General features: G+C 40.0%; 1 protein-coding gene across 11 annotated transcripts in view; it reads right to left on the bottom strand.

Moving 5' to 3' along the window:
- Positions 1 to 12,827, bottom strand: part of RARB (retinoic acid receptor beta) — a 513,024-nt gene that overhangs the window by 289,938 nt on the left and 210,259 nt on the right. The gene's annotated exons all lie outside the window — the stretch shown is intronic.

The following is a 12,827-nucleotide window of genomic DNA, read 5'->3' as shown; positions in this document are numbered from 1 at the left end:
TTCAGGGTATGATGTATGGGTCATCTTTTCTGCCAATCATTTGCTTGGCCTTTGCCAAGTCTTAACAGATTTTGAAATCTAGTGACAGGTTGCTATTATTGCTGACTGTGAACACTACTAGTTGATGTTTGTTTTTATCTGATGTCATGGCGTTGGGTGCGTAATAATTTTATGGACTCTATGCTGAACTCTTGTCACTAGGAGTTATAGCAATCAGAATGAGTACAGTTCATTTTCATTTGCTTAATGATGGACCAAAGCCCCAAGTCCAAATATATCCATGACCTTAAAAAAGACCAAAATGTGAACCATTAACCACAACACTGGATTCTTAAGAGGGCAAAAGCATGAGAAGTCAGCAAATGCACTAGGGCTGGCTCCTCAAGTTCTCCCACAAAAGGAGTCAGTAGGCTCCCCCAACGTGTCTGACTGGGGTAAAGGGAGGAAGAGCCACATGGCAATCTTAGCCTTTCCCATCAGCAAATAGTCAGTAGGCATCCCTGACATTTCCTGCTTTCATGAAGTGCAGTCCTCAGATGTATAAAGGCTTCAGTGCAGAAGGGTGTCAGCCCAGAAACCTTTAGCAGCTGCAGAGAATGAATAATACGATTTCCCTCTTATAGAGTGCTTTTCATCCACAGATCACCAAGCGATTTACAATGGAGGGTGAGTAACATTATCTCCTTTTTAGATATGGGGAAACTAAACCACAGAAGTGAAGTGACTTGTTCGTGACAGAACAGATCAGTGGCAGAGGTGGGAAAATGGTGACAACACAGCTTTTAAGGGTAGTTGCTGCTAGTCAGTCCATGGGTTGTCATTAAGAATTAAAATGAGAAATAAAAATGAAATTCATGTGTTTACTTGCCTGGCAAGTCATACAGAAGTGGAATATTTCTACTATATGTGGACTAGCAGGAAAGGCTACTAGTGATGCACATTTTGACACAGCAATTTGTGCTGAGCACAGCATGTTTAAGGGTAACTAATGTAGTTGAAAGTACTCAATAACTGCGTAACTTATGTGTGAATAGCGTTAACACAGATGATATGCATGTGGAGGAGAATGTAATGATTGGTATATTGCACTAAACAAACAGATTTGGTGGAAGGCAGAAAGAGCGCTGCTCATGTTGTTTTTGAGGACCATCTTCCAGGAGTTCAGTGAAATAATACTGGTCTTGGAGGAAACGACTCATAGCCAAAATAATGGGTCACAATGGCATCTAGATAAAACTGAAAGTTAAGAGATGGGGGAAGTTAGATATTAAAGAATCTCACAATGAAGGGACAAAAATAAAATCTGACTGAATTTCCAGGAGCAATTTGGCGAGAGTATGGGCGGATCCCATACACCAGCAACTTCCTAAAACCCAGGTGCTTACAAGTTGGGGAGGTACATAGAACAAGTTCACCCGGAAGTCAAGGGTCTTGGACCAGGGATAAATGAGGCCCTTTGTCGTTATTTAGTCAATGATTTTTAGATCAAGGTCACCTATTTTTACATGAGGCCTCCAGAAATAAAATACAGCTTATAAAACTATCAGATACTTTCAACTATATTTCTGTTAGCTCAATCATGCAGAGCTCAGCACACATTATCAAAATGTGCACAGCAGTGGCCTTTGCTAATATTTCAGACAGAGCAGAAATACGACTGTGTGATGAGCTAAGCAGGCAACATATTACACACATGATTTTTACTACCTTTCTTTTATCTTCAATTCACTTATTATAAAGTACCCATTAGCAAGTTTTTAAACTTATCATGTAGAAGTGCAAATGCAGGAGAAAAAAAAGTAGAATTTCAGATTACATTTTGGCTTTTTTGGCTTTAATGTCTAAAATGAAAAATTGCAGCATATTACTCCATAAGGGTGGACTAGATACTTTGATTTCCATTTAAAAAAAATACAAGGACCAGTTCTTCCAACACTTATCCATACAACTAGCCTTATGGGAAGCTAGTTTCAGATGGAAGTCAATGAATTAGTGTTGAAATATTCAAACATTAGTTCAAGACGCTAATGTTTAAACCTCAGCTACATTGCTCTCTCTGGAATTACTAAAGAGAGACATACCTGTATAGTTGAATGTTAGCTTATTTTTTATGAAAAATAACTACTTTTTGTAGAAAAATAAAAATTAGAAATGAAAATAAGGTCATCTAGTCATTTCCCAAACAATGCTGGAATACTTTCTATAATAAATTTTCTAGTGACTTGAAAATGCATCAGCATTTTCATAACATTTTTAATGTGCATGTCCATGCAAGTATTATAGCTCCAAACTATGTATTATCACATAATCATAAACACTGACAGTCCATACATAAGCCTTTATCATATACAAATTACACACTCCTGGAACATTAAATCTTTTCCTGCCTTTCGAAAAACTCACTGCTATTCATTAGATTTTAGTCTTCAGGGAAGAAAATCTCCTGCAGAACAGGCAGGATTTTAAGCTTCATTCACTGTCTTGTTCTTTATATATGTGCAGACAGGCAACATGGTATAATAAGGAAAATGGCGGTGGTTCGAAAACTGGGTCTCCACAGGCAATTAGCACTCACATGAAGTATGAGTGGGTCAACACTTATAAGATACCCAAAAGATTGTAGAGGAAATTATTAGAAAGGATTGCAAGTATCATTGGATTCATATCGAGACCTTACTACTGTGGTATCTGAGTCTGGCATTAGACATCAGTCTTAGGTGTGGAGGAAGAAGGCTCCCAGGAGCCAGTGGTGTTTACAGTTCCACAGTGACATTCTCTTTTTCTCAGCTAAGGCTGAACCAAAGTTTTCTAGGACAGTAAAGGCAGCACTACCTTCACCAGCTGCAAGGAGAGGTGCTCCATCTCACTGCCCATTTGCTGTTATTAAAACGAACAAACACTCACTACCAAAGGAATACTACCTGCATGGGCAGCATGCTATTAGTGACCATAGTGCTTGACTGCAACCCTCCCTCACGCAGGCGGGCCCATTGGCTTCAATCCTATGCACGATGGGCGAGATTTTCAAAAATGTCCAAGTCACTTAGGAGCTTCTGAAAATCCACTCAATAAATAAAATCAACTTCCATGAGACTATTATCACGAATGGAAGTTCAGCAGCCTAAGGGTTGCACAATAGAACCCCTTCGTAGGAAGAGCGAGGACAAAGGGGATCGTATGGAAGGCCTTTTCAAACGCTAAAAGGTGTCCAAACTGAGACCAACCAGTGACTCTTCTTTGACAGAGCATATATTTCCTTTTTTGCATTCTATAGATCTTTTATTGGCTTGACTACAGTGATACAGCAGAAGGCCACAGAAGTATGAAGAAAGAAGGTTAGAATAGTTACAAAGCATAAAAGCATATTTACCAGCTATAGTTAAGATACAAAGTGTACCTATCTCTTTTCCATTTCTTCTTGCGTTTTATATAATTGAACGATAGTTTTAATTTACTGCTTTCTTATACACAAAAACATCTGTGACTTGGAGGAGGGAGTGGGCCTGTTTTTCATACTGTTTTCTCGTTATTTTAATTTTATATACATTTTGTATAAGATCAGTCTTGGAAAGCAACTTTGTTTTCTGAGCATCTGCTGATTCTGAGTTTATTAATTTACTTTACTCCCATTTGCTTCCATTTATTTTACTATCATTTGATGCTACTGACTTTGATGAAGCTGCTTTCACTTAAACAAGATCTGAATTCAGTTCACGAAACCCTTTCATAGCCATGCACAACTGTGTGCGCCATTGACTTGGCATACATATCAATGGCAGGAAGAGATCTTGGTGAGGGAGCCAGGGCAGGAGGCCCGGTCGACAGCAAGCAGTCAGCGGAGGAGACTGTGCTCCGTCCTCCCATCTGCCATGCTGGGATCCAGCACCAGGCCAGTATTCTTCGTTCTTCTTCTGCCATTCTCCAATCTCCACAGCAAGACAGCCAACATATACAGAGTCACAACATCAGGGCCTTTGTTCTCCTTTACTCTGTTTCCCCTTTTCCCAAAAACAACATTATCAAAAGTGGTTTCTACTATGGACTCTAAAAACAGCATTGTGGGATTCTACCTTACCCATAGATCTCACTGAAATTCTCAGGTATAAGGGCCCCATTACGGTAGTAGATAAGCACGTCAATGTCTTTAATCTATTTGTCCTCTCAACACCCCTGTGAGGTAGAGGAGTGCTACTGCTCCTATTTTAGACAGGGAGCTGAGACACAGTCTCTCTCAATGTCCCAGATTTTTAAAGGTATTTAGGCTCTGCTGTGCTCAGTGTTGCAATGCCTATGTGCCCAAATCCCTTTTAAAAAGGAGACAGGCTCCTAAAGCAGTTAGGCATTGCACTGCTGAACACAGCAATGCCTAAGTGCCTCTGATCTCACAGGAAGCCTGTGATAGAGCAGGAAATGGAACTTGAGTCTCCTAAATCCCAGGCTAGCACCCTAACAACTGGGCCACCCTTTCTTTCTGAGGGGAGAGTCTGGCTCTTCTTTGCTGGGGCTGATCTGTATGCTCCATAGAGAGGCAAACCCCTCCTTACTCAACAGAGCAAATCAGGAGGAATTTCACAAGAAAAACCTTTCAGTAATTTCTTCCCACTTATCCCAGGGGAGGGTGTTGATCATGCCCTTAGCTATTACGCAGCTTAAGACAAATTTAAATGCTGTTTTCAAAATAAATCAAGATCTGATAGGTTAAACAACCCACGGTATATCTAATGTATAAAGAGTTTGTAGTTTATGCTGAAATCCTTGGTTATGCATATGCTTTCTATTATGCTAGCTGATAGTATCACACTAAATAGAATTGAATAATTCAACAGATTTACCAGGAGTCAACTGTAAATCAGTCAGATATAGTAACATGATTTTCATGCCGCCTTTATAACTATTTAAAACATGTAGATGGAAACTTCATTTTTCAAAAAGGTGTTTAGTTTTCCATAGATCATATTTGAGTGTGAGATGTTGCATTTTGTTTCCTTACCTATATAAAGAGACTTAATTAAACAATAAACTAGTTACAATGGCAGAAGTAAAAAAGCCTTCAGAGTGTTATGTTTCCTTTATTAGCATAGTGATGTGAAACTAAACAGAAGAAGCAATCTAATAACAAACATTCCTTTGAGAACTGTTCAGGGAGCAAAAGGACATCCACTTATTGTTCAGCCCATCCCATTGGTCCATATATGGCAATAAAGGTACAATAGAAGGAAACAGGAAACAGCCTGGCACATCTACATTATCTTATTAGAGGCTAATGGATATCTCAGAGGAACATGCATCTGATTCTGAATAGTCTGTACCAATCTCCTAAGCAATTATTCTTAATTAGTGGATTCTGTTTATAGATGGAACTTAGTGTACCCTTCTGTATCAAAGAGAGGCAGACATCTGGAGGAAGATATGGTTTTCTTAAAGGGAAAGTGCTACAGCTATGTTTTTATTTTGGCAAATAAGAGCTCTTTCAGGCATAACATCTTCTACTGTGTTATTAATCAAAAAACCATGATGGTGAAAAAAAAGACCATGCTGTTAATCTCAAACTATGAAAGTAAACATAGGAAGCTAATAGTTGGATAAGCAAATAAACAACCGAGCCCTAAACTTTTCAACCAATAGCCAAAAATCTTAATATAGCAGATTATGTCACAAGAACAACATCTGCATTTTGTATCTGCCAAGTCTTCAGCCAAAAACAGTAAACTACTACATATGACCAGATGTATTAATATAAAGGAAGGTGTATGAAACAGGCCTTTCAGGCCAATTTATTGAAAAGCAGATCTTCAGTTCATATAGTCCAAATAACCAAAATTATCAAATACTTGAAGCTATAGATTCAGGATAAATTGTGAAAAAGATACAATAAATTGCAGAAACAAAAATTAGAGAATACATATTGTCTAGCATTGAGACCTTTCCCCTTCCCCTATCTCTGAGTTTGTAAGGCTGTCACCTTATGAGACAAAATTTTTCTTGACAAATTGTTAATGCTTGCTATGTGGGTTTGTTTTATTTCTTTTGCCTGAGTGCAATTATTAACATAATTAATGGAACTGGTAGTTAATGCACAAAAGTTGCTGGGGAGTGCATTGAAAAACTTTCTAATGTTTTGCTAAGCACTTAAGCTTCATATGCCTTGTGTCTCAACCACACTCTGATACACTCCAGGAAAATCGCATATCTAAATTGGAAAGGGGAAAAAAAGAGTGAGAGACACAACAGCACCCATTTATTTACATACTATACAACAGTGCCCTGCTGGGCCAACTATTGATTTTAATAGAAATGAGAGTCCGGGCTGGAAAGCAGCAGCTGCAAGTATATAGCCTCCCAAAGCATTATAATCTATTTCAAAGGGGTAACCTTTGTTCCAGCCAGCCTTTATTGGTAAGACACAACATTCAGAAATGCACTCTCCTTACACTGAAGGGTTGAAAGGCACAATGCCTATTTCCTCAGAGTTGCTCAGAAAAGCTTGATCTGTACAATGTTAGCAAATAAATAAGAGACAGATAATTGGCGAAAAAAAGACATGGGGGGTGATGTAGTCAGAGTTGCTGTTGTTCTGCAGAGATGCTACAGAATATCATTTGTCATTCTATCTTAGCTATATTTAAGAACCTCACACCACATTATACTATTCATGTCTCTCTCACTTCCCCTTGCTCTTTTTGGGGGGGGGGTGTTTGGGTTGGATTTTTAAGCTATCTGCATTCCGTATTTCTTTCATTACTCAGCAGTTGTCAAAGCTATACTGAGGAGAAAGATAAATGGCTAGGTCAGGTGATGGGGTTAACAATTTACTGTGTATGTCCCAAGAAGACAAATATGGTAGAACTGGCTCATGTTTATGGGATAAGAAGTTGAATTTCCTGTGCAGCAACTTTTCAATCACTCTGCCAGAGAATCTGCTGCAGTTTCTGCACAGACTATAAGGGGCTATGGAGACTTTTTGTCCTGGTACATAGGACACACGATTTCTTCCCCAAACGGACTTCCCACATCCAAAATTCCCATTAAGATGAACAGTTCTAGTAGAGAAGAGAGGAGTCAACACTTTGGTAAGGGGGCTTCCTGTACCCTGAATTTAGCTGGCACTAAATTAATTTCTCCAAGAATCTTAGTTAATTTCTTAATATTTAAAGGTATATTATTATTTAAAATATTTCACTTGCAGCAACATTTCTATTCTTTGGCTGCTGACTCTGCTGGAGTGAATTCATAGTGAGGAGGTCACAGAAAACAGGACTGACGTAAGTGTTAATGGCTTGTATAGGTTTAAAAGAGCAAAGTGTCCAGCCCAGTATTTAAAGCCACCATTTTTCTCCCATTGAACATGAACCCTAATGTTTTCCCATACTCCAGTTTGGAGGACAAAGTGTACTTTCTCTTCTCAGTTGTAACTGAGTTGCTTCATTATTTAACCAGTAGAGGGCTACATAATTGATGCTGCCATCAAAACTAAGCTGGACACACCTAATCAGGAGTTCTCACCTTCCCAAACCAAGGTGCCACACAAAATGTTAAAAGACCAGTCATCTTGACTCTATATGCTTTAATTTGCCCTACACCGTTTATTTTAATACCTTTCTGAAGTATACAAGTAACTGGTTTGCCATAATTCCCAAAATGTCACAAACATCACATATTTATGATTGACCTAATTGTTGTCACATCAGATGATATTTTTGATGGTGGTAGCATAGGTGGTGAGCAGGTATCTTGATCTCACAGAAGTTCTTTCTCCCATTTGTTTTCCTTATCTGCTACGTACTTAACTAATGCCGGCTCCAAGTGCTGCTTAAACAAGTTCATTATTACTTGTACTTTCACATTATCTTATTCTGGTTTCAGACTGTCTTTAATTTTGTGTGATTTCTACTTAAAGACTTGGGTATTACTTCTGAGGCAAAACTGTTAATAATGTTTATCTAATAGAAACCTGAAACAAGCTTAGAAAGCTTAGGCGTGGGCCTAAGCTTTGAAGTTCTGATCCAGCTCCAGATCTGGCTTTACCAAAGCTGAGGGGAGTGGGAGTGTGTTGAATCCAGGATTTTAACTTGGCTGATTAAAAAGAGAGTAGCTAACTAGCTGCAAAATTGGATTATTAAAGTTCAGGAGTATTTGGATTTAGGTCACAAGTTTGGTGCTTTCATGAAGGCACCGAGGACAACGAGGGTGACAATTGGGAAGAGAGGAGTGGGCTGGGATAACTGATTTAGGAATCTATCATGACCATATGCTAATGTTCAAACCATGAATCTCAACCATATGACCAGAAGTAGCTCTATGCTCCTAATATCTGGGAAGTATGGAAAATGTTCTAACAAGGAATATTGAACACAGCTGCTTTGGCTTATCTCTTTCCTTAAATGTATTATATTCAGTAATACCCTGCTGAAAGTTAGTATAATTCTTCTGAGTCATTAAAGGCTCCTTAACCATCCTGTATTGAAAAGACGACATTTCCATCTCCTGTTTTAGGCTCCAAAGCCTTCATTTATAATGAGTTGTAAGTTTTAGTGTCTTCTGAGTAAGAATCCCATAGGGTAAGCATGATATGCCACTGAGCTGGTGGAAATTATGAACATTTATTTTGAAACTTATGTTTTCTGTGGCTTCTTGTCAAAGTAACCATAAGGTAGCAACATTAGGCAAGAGCACAGGCAATAACTAGGAGGGGACAAAACCATGCAATGGCTTGTAGGACAAAAATAGCAATTTTATTGTCAATATTGTGCTTAACAGGGAGCCAATAAAGCAACTGCGAAATGCAAATAATATGCTGAGATAACATAGCACATGTAAGCACCTTGGGAGTAGTGTTCTGAATCATCTGCAAATGCTGCAAAACCTTATTGGTCAGGTCATAAGGACAGAGTTACAACCATCAATCCTGGAAGCCACAAAAGCAGCAGCAGCTTTGCCATATCATGATGCACTAAGAAGGGCTATCTCCTTGGAAAAGTTCTGAGATATAGGTTATATTATAAATAACATTTTCAAAAGCACCTATGTGGTTTAGGAGCCTAAATCACATTTTTAAAAGTGACATAAGCACTTAAGAGCCCAAGTCTCATTAAAACCAATGAGATTTAGATGGTTTTGAAAATGGTATGGGACTAAGGAGTCAATTCTAACCAGATTAAACAGAGCACACAACAGGGCAGGACTAAACTTGTTAATACATCATTGAATGTCACTAGCTAGAGCGTACCTACAACTCTTAATACTAACAGAGTTCTGTACATAGAAAATAAAGCATTTTCATATTTGTATTATAAACAATAGTAACTGAGGCAAGAGCCAGAGCTATGCAAAACATTCCCCCTATGAGAATTCCCCCCATTATGCCTATGAGACCATAACCTACATTCAAGGTTTGAGTCTTAATATTCCTGACCCAGTTCCCTCAGTCCCTCCATACATCTGCCTCTCTGAATACCCACTCAGCCACCCTCAGTGGATTTAGAGGAAACCTGGGGCCTGCTCCCCTCAATGGGGTTCACTGCATCTCACAACCCAGAGAGTGTTTGGGATGGGGAAGGATAAACTCTGGTTCAACTGGAGAAGGGAAGTAATACTGCTGCCAGTCAGTTCAATACAAAATGTCCTAGCATTCTCTGGCATGTGTGTGTGTGTGCTAGGAACAATTTATTATTATTGCAGTAGCACATTGGGGAGTCAGTCATGGATTAAGGCCCCTGGCACTGTACAAACACAGAACAACCCTTTTCAAAGGATGATGGGTATTGCTTTTAACATTGACAGCAGACCCATGGGTTCCCGAATGACCCTCCTCAGGATAATATATGCACCTATGTTCCAACTCAGTAAATAGCCAGCAACTGCAGCCAGGCTATTTCTATGGCTTTGCTGTACTAGGATCTACTGACCACACCAGGTGATTCCCCACCCTCCCCCACCAAAAAACTGCTGGGAGGACAGCACCCCAGTACCCATGAAGAATTCAGTAACTCAGCCAGAGGTTATAGGTCTATTACAGGAGTGGGTGGGCGAGGTTCTGTGGCCTGCTATGTGCAGGAAATCAAACTAGATGATCATGATGGTCCCTTCTGGCCTTGAAGTCTATGAATGTAAGATATGGTAGAAGGCTGCCTTGCCCCAGGATGGAGGGGGGAAGTTTGAGGGGCTGGATAAAGGTAAGCAATGAAGTCCTGAGAAGTGTTGGGGGAACTTGGACAAAGAGATAATACTGGCTGGGTATCACAAGATCATCAGATGTCCCCATTGGAGGTTTTGATTTCACTTTAAATCTCTAAGTGGGCCTGTAAAGTTAGGCTCAGTCAACCTTTGTATTCCAAATTGCACAATTCAGTTTGCAAGCCCTCAGGTAATCAAATCATGTGGATTTGCACATCTCTAACAATCACCAAAAGGAACCTTGCCCCCTTATCACTGCATCAAGTATACTGCAGGATGGGCAAGCTCATCTCACGGCATAGGCTGCTCACTCACAGTTTCTCAGTTGATCAGAAAGAGAGATGAACTGGAAATGCATGGAGCCAATCAAACATCCAAATATTGACCTACGTGATCCAAAACAATTTGAATATGGATTGAGCAGAGGTAGCCCAACCAAAGTGTGCTGGAAAGAAATAGGATTGTCTGGTACATGAGTATACCTCTCAACCTGCCAATTGCAAGTATGGAATACAGTCTGTGACAAAGACTCAAAATGAGGACACAAATAATTATTCATGCAGGAATTTTAAAATGTTACAGAAGTCTGTTCTTTAGTGTATGTGTCGCCTACCTTGCAGTAACCTCTTCAAGAGGACCTGTCAATGTAGCTCTCATGACCTGCAGTCCCATCCCCACTCCTTTGGGGTCCATCTCTGCTGGGGTTCTGAATTAGCGAGGAAATTGAGAAGCAGCTGGGGTTACTTGGCACTGTATATCCTCAGATGGAGGGGCACAAGGACATGTGGGCAGAGGCATGACTGCTAAAGACTCCAGTCTCTCACACATAAGGCACATGTGCACCATGAGTTCCACATGGACAAAGACCCGAAGAATGGCCTCAGTGTCATGATTTTTTATTTCTGATCAAATAATTTTTAAAAAAGAGAGAACACCAATGTTGTGTGGAAAACTGTGTGGAACGTCAGGACAAAAATAAGTAATTCCTCTCAAAATAAGTAATATTTGAGGGCTATGTTCATGAGAAAAGTAATGACATTCTGCAAGTTTCCTCGAAGGGTAGAGACCTGACACTAGGGTCATGTCTACACTTATCTCTGGAGTGATCGATCCAGTGGGGGTCGATTTATCGCAGCTAGTGAAGATACAATAAATCGACCGCCGAGCGCTCTCCTGTTGACTCCGGTACTCCACCGGAGCGAGAAGCGTAGGCGGAGTTGAAGGAGGAGCAGCAGCAGTAGACCTACCGCAGTGAAGACACTGTGGTAAGTAGCTCTAAGTACGTCAACTTCAGCTACGCTATTTTCGTAGCTGAAATTGCGTAACTTAGACTGACTTAGCTCACACACCCGCTCCCCCTGCAGTGTAGACCAGGTCTAATATTATGAGAAATTTCTTTCCCTAAGGAGCCTTTTGTGCTACACTGATTCTCATCTATACTGACTTCTGCCTCATTAAAATAATTTTTTTCCTAATGAAGATATGTTTTAGTTAAAACATGTTAACTAACTGTGACATTATTGACATGAACTGTGACCATATAGATCATTGTGGCAACCAAGGTCTTATAGTTGCACCAAATCTTGTACAAAGGAGGTCAAGGTGTCTATGGAAAGGTAGTAATTTGCTGGTTATGATTATGCTGTCTGTGTGTATCATTTTTGTATCTGAAGTTATGAATATTGGCTCTGTGCTTGTATCTCAATGTATTTGATTCTAAATAGCATCAGTGAAGCATTTGGTCAGCTTCTTGAGAAAGGATTATTCTGAATAAGTGCCTAATCAAGAAACACTTATCTGACAATGGATTTTGGGAGACGCCAGTCCAAATCTGAGCTTTCCTGGGAACACTCAAACTAACATGTAAACAATGGCACCGGCCTGCAAAAAGCTGAATCATTCATGGACAAGTGACTTGCCCAGGTGGCTACAAACTCCATCTTGTTGCTGTGATTTTGTACAGAAGAACACAGGGGTTTCCACCCACAAGAGAGAATATAAAAGGCCCTTGAAGCCTCTTCATTTTGTCTTCAGCTGGCTCAAGAGATGGCCTCTTCACCCCTAACAGATGCCTAAAAGAAACTGGGTCAAAGGACTGTAACTACTGGGGTGTGAGTGATTGCTGGACCCAGGCTATAAACCACAACGTTGATCTTAAAAGGATTGGGCCCAGACTAGGAAGGAGTCTAGTCTGTGAAAGAAGCTTACTGGAACATCTCTGAGGCTGAGATTTACCTATATTCAGTTTCCTGCTGTATTAGGCTTAGACTTGCGTGTTTTGTTTTATTTTGCTTGGTAACTTACTTTGTTCTGTCTGTTATTACTTGGAACCACTTAAATCCTACCTTTTATATTGAATAGAATCACTTTTGCTGATTAATTAACCTAGAGTAAGTAATTAATACCTGGGGGAGCAAACAGCAGTGCATATCTCTCTATCGGTGTTATAGAAGCGGACTATTAAGTCTGCAGCTTTGGGGGCGTGGGTCAGAACCTGGATCTGTGTTGCAGCAGATTAGCATATCTGGCTCAACAAGACAGGGTTCTGGAGGCCCAAACTGGCAGAGAAAACAGGCTCAGCGGTAGTCTGAGCACATCAGGTAACAGTCCCAAGGAGGTCTCTGTGACTGAACCTGTCACACTAACATGATGTA

This window comes from Mauremys reevesii, linkage group 2 (assembly GCF_016161935.1).
Source record: "Mauremys reevesii isolate NIE-2019 linkage group 2, ASM1616193v1, whole genome shotgun sequence".
Classification (NCBI taxonomy): domain Eukaryota; kingdom Metazoa; phylum Chordata; order Testudines; family Geoemydidae; genus Mauremys; species Mauremys reevesii.
Note: the sequence above shows the minus strand (reverse complement) of the source record. Positions and strands in the feature narration are given on the sequence as shown.